The sequence below is a fragment of the Bos grunniens genome, chromosome 7 (assembly GCF_055505025.1).
Source record: "Bos grunniens cultivar Pamir isolate PY7600 chromosome 7, Bosgru_T2T1.0, whole genome shotgun sequence".
In the NCBI taxonomy this organism is placed as follows: domain Eukaryota; kingdom Metazoa; phylum Chordata; class Mammalia; order Artiodactyla; family Bovidae; genus Bos; species Bos grunniens.
This window is the reverse complement of record NC_141171.1, coordinates 45,287,855-45,307,515: the sequence shown is the minus strand read 5'-3', so window position 1 is coordinate 45,307,515 and position 19,661 is coordinate 45,287,855.

Sequence of the window (19,661 nt, the reverse complement as noted above, 5' to 3'; positions counted from 1 at the left end):
CTTTCCTCTTTATTGCTACTCTCAAGAGGTAGTGTAAAAATAACTGTGACCCCATAACTCCCTTGGCCCCCTACCTTAACCAAGCTCCAAATCCCCTGTATTTTTCCTCCTGTGGATGTGTAAATGCCCAGCCTTTCAGCTCTCTGTGAAACCTCCCTTCCACTTTCTAGATGCCCTGTACAAAGAGATCACACCAGGTGTTAAGAGTGTTTATGTTTTAGATTGCTGTGTGGCCTTGGGGATGTCTGCTGACCTCTCTGGTTTCCTGTGACCTTTCCATCTTCAGTCTACTTTCCTGCGCTGTGCGCAGCAGTGCCGATTGAAACAGCGTTTTGACTCCTCTCCAGGATGTGGATGACTTCCTTTGTGTCCATTTCTGCCTTCAGGCCAGAGCTTGTCTAGTCCAGGCCAAAATGTGAATGCACTATTGTTGAAGGTTCATTGCTCCAGTGTGAGCCTTTGGAAAGTATCAGGCAAGAAAAGTGTGTTCACCTTAAATTGTGCCTGTGGTTTCTTCAGCCCTTCTCTCTGCTGCTTATAAAGAGGGAAACCAGGTCAGGTTTTTGTCCTCCCTTCTCACCACCCCAGCTGCCTGGAAGTCCCAAAGCAGATCAGGGTCAGAGCAGCTCTCTGGCCACGAACTGTCCCAGTCAGGTCCAGTCTGCATGCCCACTCCCAGGGGCTACCTCCTATCTCTTCTTTGGGACACATCCGAGGCATTTAGCATTTCTTTCTTGGTCATATTGCCCACTCTTATTTGTTTGTGTTTCATTTTCTGCCTTTCAAGTTCTTCTATGTTCTCTAATTGCTCCAGAAGTCAGACAGATGGACTAATTTCTTTAGCCAAAATGAAATTTAAAAATCATCTCAAAGTAAATGGGAAGCTCAGATGTTTCAGTTAACTTGCATGTCTCTCCTTGATGTCTAGTTTGCCATCACAAAAACTTCCTGCTTTTAATAAGCCATCTGGGCCTGGCCATACCTCCCTCCAGAAGGCATCTAGCAGATTTGCTGGACTTGGCAAAGGATGCTGTTGACCAGAAATGACCAGCTGGATTGTGAGTTCCCCCAACTTGTGTAGAATTGGGCCATGATTCAGGCTGAATAAGACATGCCAAATCATTCTGTCCTGCCTCCTTGTGTGGCTATGGGACCTGCAGTCTTGAAGGGCAGTGGTCCAGGATCACACAGCTGGGAGTAAAAGCTAGGTCTCTTGACTCCTGGTTTAGTTACCTTTCTTTCACATTATGGAGCCCATCACAGAGAAGGGGCTTATAAGATGTTGCTGAAAGAGTGAATGGGTGATTGTCTTAAGAGGAATACTGAGAGTCTTGGTGAGGTGGACATAGTTGAGAGACCTGAACTCTTACTCTCTGCACTTTGGAACTCTCCAGCCTTAGGATAAGAGATAAATAAGATTATATGTTTCCATACCACTTCAATATCTGGTCCCAGGACCTTTGTTTATGTGAAGAAAATTAGTTCCTTAAAAAACTGCTCTGGTCAGACTAACCTCATGTTAACTTCATATAGGTGTATACTATAAGTCAGTTTACTAGTTGCAAGTGGACAAAGGTCTACCAGATGACCAGGTGGTGATGTTGTTCTGCTAGAGACTGTTGGAGGCCTTGGAACAGCTCTGATTATCAAAAGGTTGTTGGTGAGCACAGAATAGGAGCCAGGAGTGTTAGATGTTCTTAGGAATGCTCCCACTGAGCTCAGCCCTCTGTTCCTGAAACTCCTTCTAATGCCCAGGGCCAGGTATTTTTAGAATCTGACATTCATCCCTCTGAGTTTGGGAGTGGGGTGGTACAAAGAACAGTATTCTTTCTATATCTCCTTGCTTGCTTTCTGAATCATATCATCTTGAAATTATCTTTTTCTTCTTCCTTTCTCCCATTGTTAGTAGAGTGTGTTGGTGGTGAGTAAATTTACCAGTTAGTCTGTAGGTGGTAGAATATTGAGTGGGAGAAGTGAACATTACCCAGAAATCCTGGCCTTGAAGTTGGATGCAGTAACTAGAAATGACTTTGGGCTGCTTCCTTTTGAGAAGGGATGAGATCGTAACACAGTGTTAGATGGAGGAATTTTTAAAAAGTGTGTGTGAGGAAACCTCTACAGTGAACACCTCCTGGTCTCTTACTGGCTGTCAGATGCTGTTCTAAAACTTCACAGGCATTATTTGTTTAATCCTACCAGCAAGCCTTCATAGGGATAGCACCCCTGTTTCACAAATGAGAAAATAGACATGGAAGGTTTAAGTAGCTCTCTCAAAGTCAAGACAGAACTCCAACCTTGACAGTCTGGTTCTAAAGCCCTAAGTTATTCTGCCTTCTGGACAGACATGTGTGTATAAAATGTGTGTGTGTGTATGGGCACACGTGTGTGTGTTCATGAATCTAAATATGTAGGCAAGCGTGTGCCAAGCAGCCAAGAGTCTGTACATGATGGGCTTCTTTTATTTCAGCAACTTGGCTCCTCCCTTCCTTTTTTTTCTCTTCCTTTTCTGGTAAGGCTCCTTCTTGACTTTTGAGGAATTTCCTGTACCAGGTTGCAGGGATCATTGCTCACAGAGCTAGACCAGAGGTGGGCACGTGCCTGAGCTGGACCTTCCAGATACCCTCTCCTGGACTTTGAATCTGGAGTAGAGTTGTCCTGAGTTCTGTGCCCTGAGGAGGGTACATGACTCATGTCACACAGGGCAGTTCATAGGGTGACTGACTTCCTGTCGTCCGTAAGACCTTTGATTCTCTGAGTGTCCCTTTAACCATCTGATAAATTCCTTTCTTTTTTATCTTTTCTTTTCCTGGGATCTTTCCTTTTCCTTTCTTTTCTCTTCTTTCTTTTCTTTCCCCCTTCCCTCCCTCCTTCCCTTGCGTGCTTCCTTCTGATATGCATTGCTTACAACTAAAGAACTTTATCTGATACTCTCCCCACCTCCATTTTTTTTTCTCTCTCAGTAATTCAGTTTGTTGGAGACCATTCTGTCTCTAAGTCACTTCATACCATGTTGCATTTCCCAAAAGGACAGTTGTATGCATGCAGACTGAGTCTAGTCTCTTTAACAAAGGCGTTGTCCCTCAAGGACTTAGGAGTCATACTCTTTAAGCCCTACTGCCCATGTCTGGAGGCATCTTGCTTAGGGAACATGGAATCCTGCTTCCAGTGATAAAGTTGGGGTAACTTATTTATGCCAGCACCACGTTTCCAGATCCTGTGGTCCATTCTGGGAGGTTTTCTAGGGTTGCTGTCCTGATGGAAGGTATGTAGGTTCCCAGGATTGTAGCTGCAGAGGCTCTGACATGGACACCTGGGAGCTCTGAACCAGCACCTGGGAGACTTGTGTTTCCACAGCCTCTCATCCCCAGTTCCCTGACCCAAGGGGGCCATTTGCGGCATTGTTTGTAGAATATTCATAATCTGCTAAATGCTAGGGAGGTATCCTTTTTTACTCAATTTTCTATCTCAATTGGCCACTCCCAAGCTTGCGTGCTTAGTCATTTCAGTCATGTCCGACTCTTTGCGATCCCATGGGCTGTAGCCCCCCAGGCTCCTCTGTCCATGGGATTCTCCAGTCAAGAATACTGGAGTGGTTGTCATGCCCTCCTCCAGGTGATCTTCCTGATGCAGGAATCAAACCTACATCCCTAAAGTCTCCTGCATTGGCAGGTGGGTTCTTTACCACTAATGCCACCTGGGAAGCACCACTCCCAGGCTTGGAACAATGCAAATCTGTTGGTGGGTGTAAGGTGCAGCCCTTTCGAAAGGTTGGAATGGCATCTCTTCTGCAGGCCCTCGCCTTGATCTGGGTCAGGCTGTGGACAGAACATCCCAGAGTTGGGTGCTGCCCTCACCTTGACCCCTTTACCTTCCTGTTCTTTCTTTATGTGCACGAAGGACCAAGGAAAGCTGTCTGTGAGTTGTCAGTCCTTCTCTCTTCCTGTCCCTTCCCTGCCAGACCCATAGTTCCTGATGGGGTTTGAAGGGGTGGCCATGGGCTCCCCCAGGCCAGTGACTGCCCCTGTCCTCTCGGTCACCCTAATGCAGTCCTGGAATCCTCTGCGTTTTTCTGCTTCTGCCCGTTCCTGGCCTTCTCACTATGTAATGGTGTCAAGGGTTTATTTCAGTGGGATGGCCAGAACTGCCCTTTAAAAATTAGTGTAGAATGGTTCTAGAGTACCTTTGTGGAACGAGTTTATGTCTTGTTTTGTGATCTTCTTCCTGGCCTTGGAAGCTGAGATATTGGCTGCATCTTCACCTCTCTGTCCCTAACAAGACCTCCTTATCCTACTTCTGCCTTGCAGGGCAGCCTCCGCTGCTCCTGGGCTCTTGAAGAGAGCATCCGGCAGATTGTCTTTTCCCAGCTAGCCTTATCCCACAGCCCTTGGTGACTGTTACCCATGCCAACTGGGTAAAACATTGATGACTCCTGCAGACGGTGGGGGTACATTTACTGCACAGATATAACCCTGGCAAGGTGACCACTTCGGCAATGGAAGAAGAGGTCGTGGTGGCTTTTTAAACAAAAAGTTGAAGCTAATGTTCTGATCTGTCTATTACAATTTCTGAGCTCCCCCAGGAAGTAGCCATCTCTATTTCAGCTTCTACAAGGGTCAAGCTAAATCTCCTTCTAGTCATTGAAATGCCTTTTGTTGTTGCCAGGTTTGCTGCCTGTTGGGGCTTTTCCATTTCATTTTCTGTCCCACTACTTCTGAAAGTTGATGGCTCTCTGGGTCCCTGCATCTCCTCTTTGTCTGGGACATAGTTAGCTCTGGATGGAGGATGTGGTTTGTATCATGTGAAGACATGATTGAAAATAAAGTGATAGATCCCCACCTGCCACCCCGCTTTCAGAGTTTGTAGTTAACACACTGACATGCCACTGGCTCCAATTTGCAGCTCGATAATAATTCCAACATTAACATAGGAGGCTCCAGACTTTGAAAAAAAGTGAGACTGCTTTTTGTGTGAAATGGTGTTTTATCTTGCATGTGGAGTGGTGATATGCCTTTCTTAATTTCATTCAGCAAAGGATGGGAATAAAGGAAAGAATTGTTCAAACTGACTTTATTTTCAATATCTGAAGACTGATTGGTTTTACAAATTGAATCCCTTCATAGTTTTTTTGAAGTTGAAGGTGTATTATTCAACTGGGATCCTCTTTCTCTATTCACAGCCAACTGCCCTGCCTGTTTTAAATCTAGCCCTTTATTATTTTCAGTGCACACAATATTAAAATATGTTAAACCTCATGACTATAAGAAATGCCCCTTGAGCCACAGAAAAACCTTTTGCTGCTTCCTTTGGCTCATCCACGGGGATAAAGGAAATTAGTATAATTTCCATAGCAGCATTTCCTGGAGGAGAGCAAGAATGGCTATGATGTGGTGAAGTGAAGCACCCATAAAGAACATGGATGAAAAGCTGCCCTTCAGCTGCCCCATCCCCTTACCGATGGAGGACACACCAGCTTCAGGACCACCTTTCCTTTTTTTTTTTTTTCTTTATTAAGCAAAAATCACAATACTAGAAGACTTACTACAGTTTCACCATCAATAGCCAGACAAAAACTAAAAGATCATTACAACTGCAAGCCATAATGGAAACATGATTAACCTAACAGTATAAAATGATTACATACAGTTCGGGGGGTTACGCAGAGTGATGTGGTAAGTGAAAGTGTGTACACCAACGTGTTTTCATCTGCTCAGTCTATGTCTTTTGGTCTGTGCATTTAGTCCATTTACATTTAAGGTAATTGTCGATATGTGTGAACCTCCTACCATTTTCTTAATTGTTTTGGGTTTATTTTGTGTAGGTCTTTTCCTTCTCTTGTGTTTGCTGCTTGGGGAAGTTCCTTTAGCATTTGCTGTAAAGCTGGTTAGGTAAAGGACTCCCTTTTCTGAAAGGGTGTTTTCAGGCACTGTCAGCTGTGTTGTGCTCAGGGGTGGATGCCATCTCTCTCTCTGTTTTTTTTTTTTTTTTTTAATTTTTATTGGAGTTTAGTTGCTTTACAATGTTGTGTTAGTTTCGACTGTACAGAAAAATGAATCATACATCCCCTCCCTTTTGGATTTCCTTCCCATTCAGGTCACCACAGTGTATTAAGTAGAGTTCTCAGTGCTATACAGTATGTTCTTATTAGTTATCTATTTTATACACAGTATCAATAGTATGTATGTGTCAATCCCAATATCCCAATTTCTCCTCCCCACTCCCCACTTTTTCCCCTTGGTTTCCATATATTTGTTCTTTACATCTGTGTCTCTATTTCTGCTTGGCTGATAAGATCATCTATACCATTTTTCTAGATTCTACATATATGCATTAATATACAGTATTATTTTTCTCTTTCGGACTTACTTCATACTGTATGATAATCTCTAGGTCTGGGTGCTGTCTCTTGATAGCAAGTATCCCCATGGCTAGCAAGACTGAGTACTGCAGGGTACTCAGTAATGTCTAGATGAATGGCATGGACGAGTTGGGTCGTGCAGTCTCTTTTTGGCCTGGCTTCTCTCTTGTAGGTATGAATGAGGAGGGCTCAAGCCCAGGGATCAGGCATAGGGATAAAGATTAGCTTCTATGGGTATCAGTTCTGCATGGGGAAGATGACATTAGCCACCTGGACATCTCAGCATTTTGGAGAAGGTGAAAGTCAGAAGGCTGGTCTGATGATAATGTTGTACTTAGCTGGCTTAATCTGGGCTCTGACCTCAGAACAGAGACCAAGGGAGAGAGAGGATGGGGAGGTGGTCATTGCCCTTTACACAGCCATTAAAAAGAATACATATGAATCAGTTCTAATGAGGTGGATGAAACTGGAGCCTATTATACAGAGTGAAGTAAGCCAGAAAGAAAAACACCAATACAGTATACTAACGCATATATATGGAATTTAGAAAGATGGTAACGATAACCCTGTATGCGAGACAGCAAAAGAGACACAGATGTACAGAACAGTCTTTTGGACTCTGTGGGAGAGGGCGAGAGTGGAATGATTTGGGAGAATGGCATTGAAACATGTATATTATCATATGTGAGACTAATCGCTAGTCCAGGTTCAATGCATGATACAGGATGCTCGGGGCTTGTGCACTGGGATGACCCAGAGGGATGGCATGGGGAGGGAGATGGGAGAGGGGTTCAGGGTGGGGAGCACATATACACCCGTGGCAGATTCATGTCAATGTATGGCAAAACCAAAACAATATTGTGAAGTAATTAGCCTCCAATTAAAATAAATAAATTTATATAAAAAAAAGAAAAAAAAATAAAATTTTATCTCATGAATGACACAGATACTGGTGAAATTTCTGATCTGGACTGTTTCCTCTTCATTTTCCCACATGCATCTACCCTGTGTTCACAAATGGAGGTACAACTGATGCCCAGCAAAAGGGAAAAACTGCCCTTTTCATGTGATTGACTGTAACTGTGGAGTCATGAAGACAGCCTCAGTCCCACATGCCCAGATACTCTCTTTCAAATATTAGGAAGGTCGCTATTAATAACAACCCCTTACTGAGGTGTAGAACTTCATCCTTTTCCAAATCTCCAGAGCTCTCATAGTGCTTTATTACCACTCTTTGCACTCGTGTGGGTTCCAGTGTGTGATCCAGGCCAACTCACCCAGAGATGACAAGACTCCTACTAGTAACCCCCGGCTATGAGCCAGGATTTGGTGAAAGGAAGGAGTGAGGCAGAGGCACGACTTTGAAGGTTGATTGTCTCTATGATTAACAGTGTAAAAGAATCACATGCATGTCTGAGAGACATTCATCTCCTAAACAAAACACATCACAGATCTGAGGAGTGAGTGGCTCATGGAGAGCACGTCTCCAATGGGCCAGTCATTTACAGACAGACCAAGGCCATAACTCAGTCACAGCCCATTTCCCCATCACTGCCCAGAACTAGTCAACCTCCACATCGTGTCGAAGTTTTCCATCTCTGGATCTAGTTTGATCTTTTTTCTGGCAGGTCAATGCAGTGAAACACCATACTTTGAAATACCCTCTAAAGATGAAGTTCTAAATTTTATATGAAAATGGAAAGGACCTAGAATGGCTAAAACAATCTGAAAAGGGAATGCTGTTAGAGGACATACACCACCTGGTTGTAAGATTGTAAGATTATAGTCATCGAGGTGGTGTGATATTGGCAAAATGTAGACACAGAGATCAATGAAACAGAATAGAGGCCAGAAATAGACCCAGGCAGATGTGGTCAATTGATTTTCAACAAAGATGCCAAATTAATTCGATGGACAAATGGTGCTGAAACAGCTGGATACTCATATGGAATAAAATGATCCTCAACTTTTACCTCAGGTTGTACACAAAAATTAACTCAAAATGGATCATAAACCTAAATGTAAATGCTAAAGCTATAAAATCTCCAGGAAAAAAAGGAAATCTTCATGACTTTGGGGTATGCAAAGACTTGTAATACACAAAAAGCATAAACCGGATAAAATGGATAAATTTGATTTCATCAAAACTAAAATAATTTGCTCTTTTAAAGACAGTTCTTTTTAAATCTTATATTGGAATGTATTTGATTTACAATGTTGTATTCGTTTCAGGTGTAGTGCACAGGAAAGTAATTTAGTTATATATATTCATATACTTATTCTTTTTCAGATTCTTTTCCCATATAGCTTATTACAGAGTATTGACTGTAGTTTACTGTGCTATACAGTAGGTCCTTGTTGATTAGTTTATATATAATACTGGGCTTTCTTGATAGCTCAGTTGGTAAAGAATCTGCCTGCAATGCAGGAGACCCCAGTTCGATTCCTGGGTTGGGAAGATCTGCGGGAGAAGGGATAGGTTACCCATTCCAGTATTCTTGGGCTTCTCTTGTGGTTCAGCTGGTGAAGAATCCGCCTGCAATGCTGGAGACCTGTGTTCAATCCCTGAGTTGGGAAGATCCTCTAGAGAAGGGAAGAGCTACCCACTCCAGTATTCTGGCCTGGAGAATTCCAGGGCGGTATAGTCCATGAGGTTGCAAAGAGTCGGACATGACTGAGCAACTTTCACTTTCAACAGTGTATATATATTATTCCCTAGCTCCTAATTTATCCCCCTACCCCACCTTTTCTCTTCGGTAACCTTAAGTTTGTTTTCTAAGTCTGAGTCTGTTTCTGTTTCATGAGTACACATTTTTATCATTGTTTTAGATTTCACATGTAAGTGATGTCGTATGGTATTTGTCTTTCTCTGTCTGACTTCACTCAGTATAATAATCTCTAGGTCCATCCAAGGTGCTGCAAATGGCATTATCTCATTCTTTTCATGGCTGAGTAACGTTCCGTTGTTTATGTGCGCCGCATCTTCTTCACGTGTTCGTCTGTTGATGGACATTTAGGCTGTTCCCACGTCTTGACTGTTATGAATAGTGCTGCAATGAACACTGGGGTGCATGTATGTTTTCAAATTATGGTTTTCTTCAGGTATATGCCCAGGAGTGGGATTGTTGCATCAAATGGTAGCTCTGTTTTTAGTTTTATAAGGAATCTCTGTACTGTTCTCCATAGTGGTTGTACCAATTTACATTCCCACCAACAGCCTAGGAAGGCTCCCGTTTCTCCACACCCTTTTCAGCATGTATTGTTTGTAGACTTTTTGATGATGGGTATTCTGATGAATATGAGGTGATCTGATTATAGTTTTGATTTGCATTTCTCTAATAATTAGTGATGTTGTTTATCTTTTTATGTGCTTTTTGGCCACCTGTATGTTAAAGACACTGTTAATGAGATGAAAAGTCAAGCCACAGATTGAGAGAAAATACTTTCAGTATGTGTTTCTTACAAGGATCTTTTATTCAGAAGGTATAAAGAACTCATACAAATCAATAATACAAAGACAAATTAGCTAATTTTTTAAACAGCAAAGGAGTTGGAAAGATTCTTCATACATGCAAAAATATATGAGTGGCTAATAAAACTAATTCCACATTATTTGTCACTAGAAAAATGCAAATTAAAACTGCAAGAAGCTACCACCACACATACATTAGAATGGCTACAATTAAAAGAATACCTTGTTAGAGAGGATATGGAGCAACTGGAATCTTTATACTTTGTTGGTGAGACTGTACAATGATACAACCACTTTGTAATACTTTGTCAGTTTCTTATAAAGTTAAAAGTATACTTATTAATTGATTAGACCCATCAATTCCACTCCTAAGTATTTACCCACATGAAATGAAAGCAAGTTCATGCTAAAACTTGTACATGGGTATTTATAGCAGCTTTATTCATAATAGTTAAATGCTGGAAACAATCCAAATGTACATCAACATGTACATATTATGGTATATCCACACAATGGAGTACTACTCAGCAATTAAAAGGAATGGATTATGATACATGTAAAGACATGAATGATGCTCAGAAATGTTATGCTATGTGAAAGAAGTTAAGACACAGAAGAATAAATATTGTATGGTTTTAGCTGATTGAAGATCTAGAAAAGTCTAATCTTGAGCACAGAAAACAAATCAGTGTTTGCCTGGGGTTGGTGGGCTTGACTGGGATGGGGCACCAGGGAGCTTTTCACATTGATGGAAGCTTTCTATATTTTGATTGAGGTTGGTGGTTACATGAGTGCACAAGTTTGTCAGAATGCATAAAAACATGTTTAAAATGGGTGCACTTTATCCCTGTGTTCATAGCAGCACTATTTACAATAGCCGAGATTTGGAAACCAGCTAAATGTCTATTGATAAATAAATGAATAAAGAAGGTGTAGTACATATATACAATGGAATTTTACTGAGCCGTGAAAAGAATGCCATTTGCAGTAACATGGATGGACCTAGAGATGATCCTACTAAGTGAAGTAAGTCAGAAAGAGCAAGACAAATATCATATAATATCCTGTATATATGGTGTCTAAAAGTTATCTATGAAACTGAAACAGATACACTGACATAGAGAACTGACTTGTGGTTGCCAAGGGGGAGATGGAGTGGAAAAGGGAAGGACTGGGGGGTTGGAATTAGCAGATACAAACTATTATATAAAGGATGGATAAGCAGCAAGGTCCTACTATACAACAGACGGAACTATATTCCCTATCCTATGATAAACCATAATGGAAAAGAACTGAATTTAACTGAATCATTTTGCTGTACAGCAGAAACCAACTATACTTCAATAAAATTGTTAAAAGTGGGTACATTTTATAGTTGGTAAGTTGTACCTCAGTAAAGTTAATTTTTAAAAAACAATAAAGTTCAAAGGACATTTTGAAAAAAATTCAGCATGTTTCTTTCATTCTAATGAAATAATAGTATTGTTTTGAAGAAAAAAGAAAGGTGTTTCTATCACATGCCTCTTTGGAACTTCTGAAGTTAGTGCCCTTTCACGAGTGTTATCTGTGATAATGAACTTCCAGGGCTTACTCTCAAATGAGAGTCAGAAAAAACAATTTATAGGCCAGAGAGTGGCTGCCTGTAGGGCCATTCTGGCTGATGACACTCTGACTTTCAGGGAATAGGTAGGAGACAAGCCAAAAACCCGATTGGCCTAGAGACAGGTACTTACACTCAAAGAACTGGTTTGGAAGATCTTATGCCAGTTCAGGAACTTAAGAAACACTCTGGGTTTATCTACCTCACTTCAATTGATTCAAATGCATTCATTTTTATGGCTAAGTCACGCTCCGTTGTGTATATGTACCACAACTTCTTTATCCATTCATCTGTCAATGGACATCTAGGTTGCTTCCAGATTCTGGCTATTTTAAATAGTGCTGCGTTGAACAGTGGGGTAGATGTGTCACTAGAGCCTGTTATACAGAGTGAAGTAAGTCAGAAGGAGAAAAACAAATATAGTATATTAACGCATATACGTGGAATCTAGAAAAATGGCACGGATGAACTTATTTGCAGGGCAGGAATAGAGACACAGATGTAGAGAATGGGCATGTGGGCCTGGGGGGAAGGAAAGGGTGGGCTGAGTCAAGAGAACAGAATAGAATATACACTACCATGTGTAAAACAGATAGTTAGTGGGAAGCTGCTGTAAAACAGGGAGCTCAGCTCGGTGGTGACCTAGAGGAGTGGGATGGGAATGCGGGAGGGAGGTTCAAGAGGGAGAGGATATATGTATACTTATGGCTTACTCATGTTGTTGTACAGCAGAAGCGAATACAACATTGTAAAGCAATTATCCTCCAATTAAAAATAAATAAAAAGAAACTAAAGCTTCCTTTTAAAAGAATGGAATTGAGCTTTGTGGTCCATAGACGTTTATATTGGGGATTGATTTCCATTTGACAGTACCCATGAAGGAAGGGGCTCTGTTGTTCTTGCTTACTCATGTGTTGCCAGTGCTTAATGGAGTGCCCAGCACTCTCCTTGGACAAGCCCTTGGACAACTGTATGAATGTATGATGTCAGGCTTTAGATAACGAATAAGTTTGTTCAATGTATTAGTCAAGATACAATAGACTATGCTGCGGTAACAAACACCCTCTAAAGCTCAGTGTGACTAAACAACGTTTATCTTTTGCGTGGAACTAAGTATATGGTCCTGATTGATGGCAGTGGGGCTGGGAAACACAGTTTTACACGTTCCCAGAAAAGGAAGGAATGTGAAGTGAGATTTGGTCAACATGTAGCATTGTTTCTGCCACATGAAGTCTTGAAAAGGTTTGTTGCGTTTTGAGGCAAGTCTTTACCGATAGCCACAGGTTTTTTGGAAAACTGAGCCTTGAGTGATGTTAATACAAGTCCTCCTGATGGTCTCTTTATCAGATGTCATGCTCACCTGTGCTTTTATTCTTCATGTTGTGCAGCCCCTTCCATCTGAACATCGATTTTTAGATGCTCTAAGAGTCAATTCCTCGAGCGATCCATTCCTGGCCCATGGCCATGATTAATTGCAACTGCATTTACATGCTTACCTGCACTTGATCCAGTTCTTGGTTACGTATAATCACGTGGTTTCTAACGATGCCACGCATCTAAGGATTGTCTCCTCAATTGGTCCATAAGCTCTTACAGAGATAACACACTGCTTTCTTTTGCTGCCTCTTCCAGTGAAGCACTAAGCACAGAGTGCATGCTCAGTAAATTTGTGTTTTTGCTAGACATTGGTTGGACAAACCAATGGGAAGCACCCACTCTGCGGATCTGAGTAGCCCAGATTTTGCAGGTATGGGCTGTGCACAGGTCTCCTTGATAGTCTTCCTGAATGATTGAGGCAGATTTCACAAGGCCTTCTATAATGTGTTTTGGGGAAGGTATTGATTTATCCATCTCACATTGTCAAGTTCCCATTGAGCAAAACCAAACCAGGTGAGTGCTAAAAAATAGAGTCCTATAAGCTATGGCTGCTGGCCCTCTGAGAAATTTAAGAGCTCTGGTCCCAGGTCCCTTCATTACCAGCCTAAATGACGTTAATCTCCCCTTTCCCCTAAGTCTAGGCTGGAGCGTAATGAACAAAAGGCTTTAATCACTTTGGTATCAAGATATTCCTTTCCATCTGTGCAAGTGTTCTTGGGTGTGTAATGTGAACATGCTGCACTCATTTGGAGCCATTGTTCTGTCTAAATGAGAAAATGCAAATGAGGCACTCAGGGTACCACACCATAACTCGCTGCATAAAATTCTTGACATCAACATGAAGCTACTTAGCATAATTTTCCTGTTAATAAACTGCCAATTTAGTCATTTAGGTTTCAGCTTCTAAAGAATGCAACAGCATCAGGCTGGATGTTTTTCCCCCTCATATATGCCTGAGTTTATTATTTTGATGTTTATGTTAAAACATAGGAAATTGGAGTTTATGCGATTATTTGGAGATCTTCTACCCTAATTTGTTTACTTTCAGAATTTCAAGGAATCTTTGCTCATTTGAAAGGCAAAACATAATTTTTAAGAGCATTTTCTCCTATTCAGGACAACATTTCCATATTTAAAATGACTGAGGAACATTTTGAGGATCTGGATGAATAAAGTCTATCCTGAAGGCATTGAACATTGGGGGCCATGCCTGCCCCAACCCCACATGGAGATCCAGAAGGAGACAGGAAACTCCAGGTCTTGATGGAAGGCTTGGAGGTGTCCAGGGCTCCCCGTCAGTATAGAAGTCTCATTTCTGAAGCCCCTCCCCATTCCCTATGCTCTCTACCTTCCTGGCCACTGTCCAGTCATACCGACCTCCTTACCGGTCATTTATGTCTTCCTTCAAGGAATATTCACTGTGTGCCTACTATGTGCCCGTCGTGGAGATGATGCTGAGGTAACACAGACCCTAATGGAAAGACAGATGTTACTCAGTGAATCATAAGTTCACAAGTTCAAATGCAAAGCAGGAGAGCAGTGGGGCTCTGGGAGAGTAAGCCAAGGATCTGACTGAGGTTCTGCCTTCACGAGCTCACAGTCAGGATTTACTTAACTAATCATGGCTTGGAAGAAGTTTTATGAAGCTTAAATTATCCGCCAAGTTTTTTTTTTTTTAATATATAATTTTCCAGGTTGTTGTAAAGTATAGACACAGCCTGTTGAAAGTCGCTCAGTCGTGTCCAACTCTTTGGACTATGCAGTCCATGGAATTCTCCAGGCCAGAATACTGGAGTGGGTAGCCTTTCCCTTCCCCAGGGGATATTCCCAACCCAGGGGTTGAACCCAGGTCTCCTGCATTGCAGGCAGATTCTTTACCAGCTGAGCCACAAGGGAAGCAAAGACAGAGCCTAACTAGATATTTTTTGAGCATCTATCCATGTCAGATTTTGTTTGAGGCAGCAGATAAGCAGAGTTCTTGCTCCCAGTGAAATTGCTGGAGGGCAGTCTGGTTGGTCTATTAAGAGTATGGTCTTCTGGGTTCGGCAAGCATGAGTTAGAATCTGGTTGATACCACTTCTTAGGCATGTGTCTTGGCTCTCCCATTTGTAGAATGAGTAGCTGAGTTGTAGAGTTGTTGCAGGATTAAATGCGATGGTGGAGCACAGTACTTGGCGCACAGAGGGGGCTTGGTAAGTTATGGTTATTCTGAGCTCCCGGAGAGGAGTGCCCATATTGGATAAGAGCTGTGGCTGGCAGTTTTGTAGCTCTCTTGTGTCTGGACCAGGGCTGAGATGGAGGGAGGTCCTTGTGGAGCTGCCTCTGACCATATCATCGTGTGATTCCAGCATGGAGCCCAGCCTCCGGCTGTTTCTGTCTTCTCACCTGTGGGTAAGTGGGCAGGGGCTTGGGAGAAGTCTGTAGAAAGAGACCTCCTGCAGAGTTCCTTGGTATGGAGAAACTGGCAGCCACTGTGTCTGGGGCTCCAGGGTTCAGCTGGTAGAGCAGGTCAGTGTCCAGGTGCTGTCTGTGGGCTGGTGTGTGAGATGCCTGTAGACGTGCTCCGTCCAGCACAGTGGAAGCGCAGGGCTGAAATGGCTTCACCAATACTGCTTCCCGGGTTTCAGCACTGGAAAGAAATAGGCAGTCTCATCGCTCCCTGTTTGGTGGTTCATCTTGTCTGAAGTCCTCAGATCCGGTAGGAAGATCAAGGACTCCACACGCCCACTCTCTCCTGGCCCCTATCTAGGACCCAGCAGTTTGGTTTATACAGCCAGATGAAAGCTCTCTGGTGGGGGGCTGGCCTGGACCAAATGGGGAGAAGATGGAAGGATCCCCTAAAGCTGCCTGGTAGCCAGCTTGAGCTCACGGTTCCTTGATTCAGCGCATCTAGCCTACCTTCTGTGGGCTTTTGTTGTCTCTCTTTTCATCTGGGTTCTCAGCGTCCCCGTTCTGTGCTTGTTTCCTACGGTGCAGAGGCAGCATCAGTCAGCTCTGGACCTGCAGGGAGTGCAGCCCGCAGGCTTAGGACAAGCTGAAGCCAGGCGAGGAGGAAGCTGCTGGGCTTTCTCCTTTCCATCACACCGTGCACCCTGCTTTGCTTTTCTGTGGATTTGTCCAGAGCAAATGCTGGAATGATTCTGCCAACCCATCACTTACCTTTTGTTCATTCTAATAATTAGCAGACTTGCAATGATCACGTTTAAAAAGATAAGCTAAAAATAAACATATCTTTATCATTTATCATTTTAATTTTCAAGACAAAGTCTGAATAAGAGCTTTTCTTCACTCCTCGTTGTGAACTGAGTGGACTCACAGAGGCCTTTGTCTCTGTTACCGGTTATCTTTGGAGAGCAAAGACCTCCTCATAGATTTATTTTTAAAACACTGATCGAAATATCTATGTAAAGAATAGAACATAATTCCCGCCTTCCAGAGAGTTTCAGACCCAGCTTCTTATGTGCTCATTTGTCTTCAATCAGGGGCAGAGAAAGAGGTGGCGTGGCTGTGAGCGCTGAGTTTAACCCGGGGCGGAGCGGGGGGGAGGGGGGGGGCGGTCCTCACAGGTGGTGTTGTCCTGTGGGCAGCTGTGCCCGCTGGGGCAGAAGCCTGGGTGTGCACTGCTGGTGGGGTCCAGCCTCCCACCCACCTTTCCAGATGCCTGCATGAACTCATGGGCATCAACCTTCAAAGGCCCTCTCAGGAATCCTGGCCCTCTTGCCAGCTGGGCTTTGGTGTCGCACTCTGCGGGGAAGGCCTCCAGGACAAATTCAAACAAACTGCTTCTCTCTCTTGAATAGTCTATGCAGGCCTTTTGTATTTCTCAGAGTGAGGCTTTACTTCACAACGATTCAAGGACTGTATGTATGATAATTCACTTAATTCTCATTTTACAGATCTTGAGACAGAGCCTCAGGGTGCGTCAGTAGCTTGGCAGGTCACAAAGATAGTGAGATGGGAAGACGGGATTTGAACCCAGTGTCCTGGCTCTGGATCCGTGCTTCTGGCCCACTCTGCTGGAGCAGCTTCCAAGGGACGTGGTTGCCACCAGCAGCGGCATTGCGGTCAGGCTGTGGCAGGCAGGCCAACCTTCTTCCCAACCTGCCAGGCCTATTTATGAAGCGCCACAATTGCCATATCAATACTGGGGCGATGTCATCGATTTTAGTGGTGTTTAGATCACAAGAGCCTGTCTGGAGCTGCGCCCCGAGATTTATGCTCCCCACATCCATTAGAGCTAATGGGAGATGTCTGCATAAATCATGAGCGGCGACAAGAGTTACAACTCTTGGGTTGCCCTCGATGCATTTTAACTGCTGGCTCTGGATTGGAGTGCTCACTGTCTCTAGTTATCACATATCCCCTTGCATCTCCATTGTTGCTTTTCCTGGGGAAGACTTGGTTTGGGGAGAGATGTCCAAAGGACTGGGATGGTTATTTTTGTAGCTGTGTGACCTCTGGTAAGTTCCATCACCTCTCTGAGCTGCCCTCAGTTTTCTCACCTGTAAAAGGAAGAGAAGACCTTGGTGGACTGTTGAGAAGAGTTAAAGCCCCAAGCCTTGCAAATGTCAGCAGTCCCTTCCTTTCCACCATCTCTCCTCTCAGCTCAGGGGATGGAGAGAGGCTGCACTGCCCTTTGGTAGCTAAACTTTCTGGCTGAGAGAACAGCCAGGTATCATGCTACCTGGACTTGGAGAGGCTGCAGAACTCAGAAATGAGCACGGCTCTGCCCGCAGAATGCAGATAGAGGCCAAGGCTGTTGCTTTTTACTTGCTTATTTATAGCCGTGTTTGGATGTTCAGCCATTCACTTTGCAAGTTTATATATATAAGTTTTGTACAGTATTTATTTGAAGGCTGGGGACAAAGTGCCATATAGTATCCTGATGGTGTGAGAACTTGATGGTTCTCCACTCTCATCTTAACAAACTCACAGATGCTAAAACTGGTCCTTCATGCTTGGCTGCTTGTCTATTTGCTCATGCTTTAACCACTTTTTGTACAAGCTAGGTACCTAAGTCTGGGTCATGCTTTTTAACTGGTTTTGAGGCAGCTCTGTGTGGTCAGACTGGGGCTAAAGGCTGTGGGGTGGACAGTGGGTGAGGAAGGAGAGGCTGTGGCCAGCACCCCAGGAAGGTGGGATTGTGCCTCCTGCGCAGGGCACAAGTTTGTGATTATCTGATGGGGACCCCTGAGGGTCCAGGCTAAGGACAAGGAGAGAATTGTGCCTGTACAACTTATCATCCAAACGGGGACATTCAAATGACAGGAAGCACTATTAATAATTATAACAGACAGGAGGTGCAAACCAGGACTGGCTCGGGCAGACTGGGGCATCTGGTCTCCGGTCACGTCAGGCCGGGAGGTGACGAAGACTTGATGCAGAAGAGAGCCCGAGGGACAAAATGGCATTCAGATCACCCCCCCACCCCACCCAAGGAAGGGATGGTTTAGTCAAGTGCAAGCAACTGTCCTAAAAGTGGGTGCTTTGGGGGGTCTGCTTTTCCCTTTTTCTGTGCACTAGGCTTCAGGGAGGGCTGACGGCTGACAGTGGCAGTGAGCACCACCTTCCTGAACATCTGGCTAGAGCGTAGACCCCTCACGTCCTGGGTGCAGCTTCCTGAGCCCCTCCATATAAGCCTCAGTTAGCCCAGATGCAGATCTTCCTGGAGCACAGAGCAGGGAAGGACACAGCTCAGGTGCTGCAGGCTTGTTTCCTAAACTCTGTGTCTTTCTGCTCCTTTTGCCAAGTGTGCGCCGGGGAGAGCATGTTGCTTCCACAGATTTGTGGAGGTATGTCAAAGCCCCTTTGTCTCCCAGACAGTAAAGATAAAATTGATGGCCTACATAAGTGACTGGCTAGCCAGGTGGCTCCGTGGGTAAAGAACCAGCCTGCCCATGCAAGAGACGTAAGAGCCAGGGGTTTGATCCCTGGGTTGGGAAGATCCCCTGGAGGAGGGCATGGCAGCCCACTCCAGTTGTCTTGCCTGGAGAATCCCATGGACAGAAAATCCCACTTGTTTGGTAGGCTACCATCCATGGGGGTCTCAAAAGAGTCGGACACAACTGAGCAACTAAAAAACTATATTTCATGAGGGAAAATAAACATCTCCGAAAGTGCCCTTCCTGCTGCCGAGGAGGAAAAATATACCTAGGAAAATATACTGAAGGTGCCAGTGTTTTTAGAAAAAGTGAAGCCAGGCCTTGTCGAGCTCATATCTCAAGCAAAAGTGAATTGTGGAGCTGGTACATGAGGGAGAGAGTGTGGTTTATCTGACAAAACTGCCAGCTGGCGTTTCAAGATTGGAGCCGATTCTAGTGAATAAATGGGCTCTTACTTGGGGGAACGTTCAGTCCGATCACTGTAAAAACCCTCATTTTCTCCCCTGTCTTCTCAGCTCCTCCTAAAGTGGTCAAAATGGGTTTGACACTGGTAGTCTGTAATCTGGAAAGATTTCTTTGAGCCCGTTGGTAACAGCTGTGCTTCACATTGAGCCTGGCCTCGTGTCTAAAGTGTTGCGCAGAAAATGATTTGTAAGTCAAATCCATTTTTAATGCGCTGGGGAAATTTGTTATGGATTGATATTATCATCGGTAATGACAGGTAGTATTTACAGCCAGCCTACTGTGTGCCAGAGGCTGTGGGGGGCCAAAGCGGTGGGGGATGAGGCCAGCATGGCCCTTTTCCCGTGGAATGGGCATTCTAGTGGATGAGAGAGCCTTCTCGTGCTTTCCTTCCCAGGGAAATAAAGGCTGGCTTTGGGTGTCCCCCAACACCATCTTGGGGAGACCTAGACCAAGGCAACCTCCCCCCTGCCCTGTGTTTGGGTCAGACTAACTGGGCAGTTCCCAGATTTT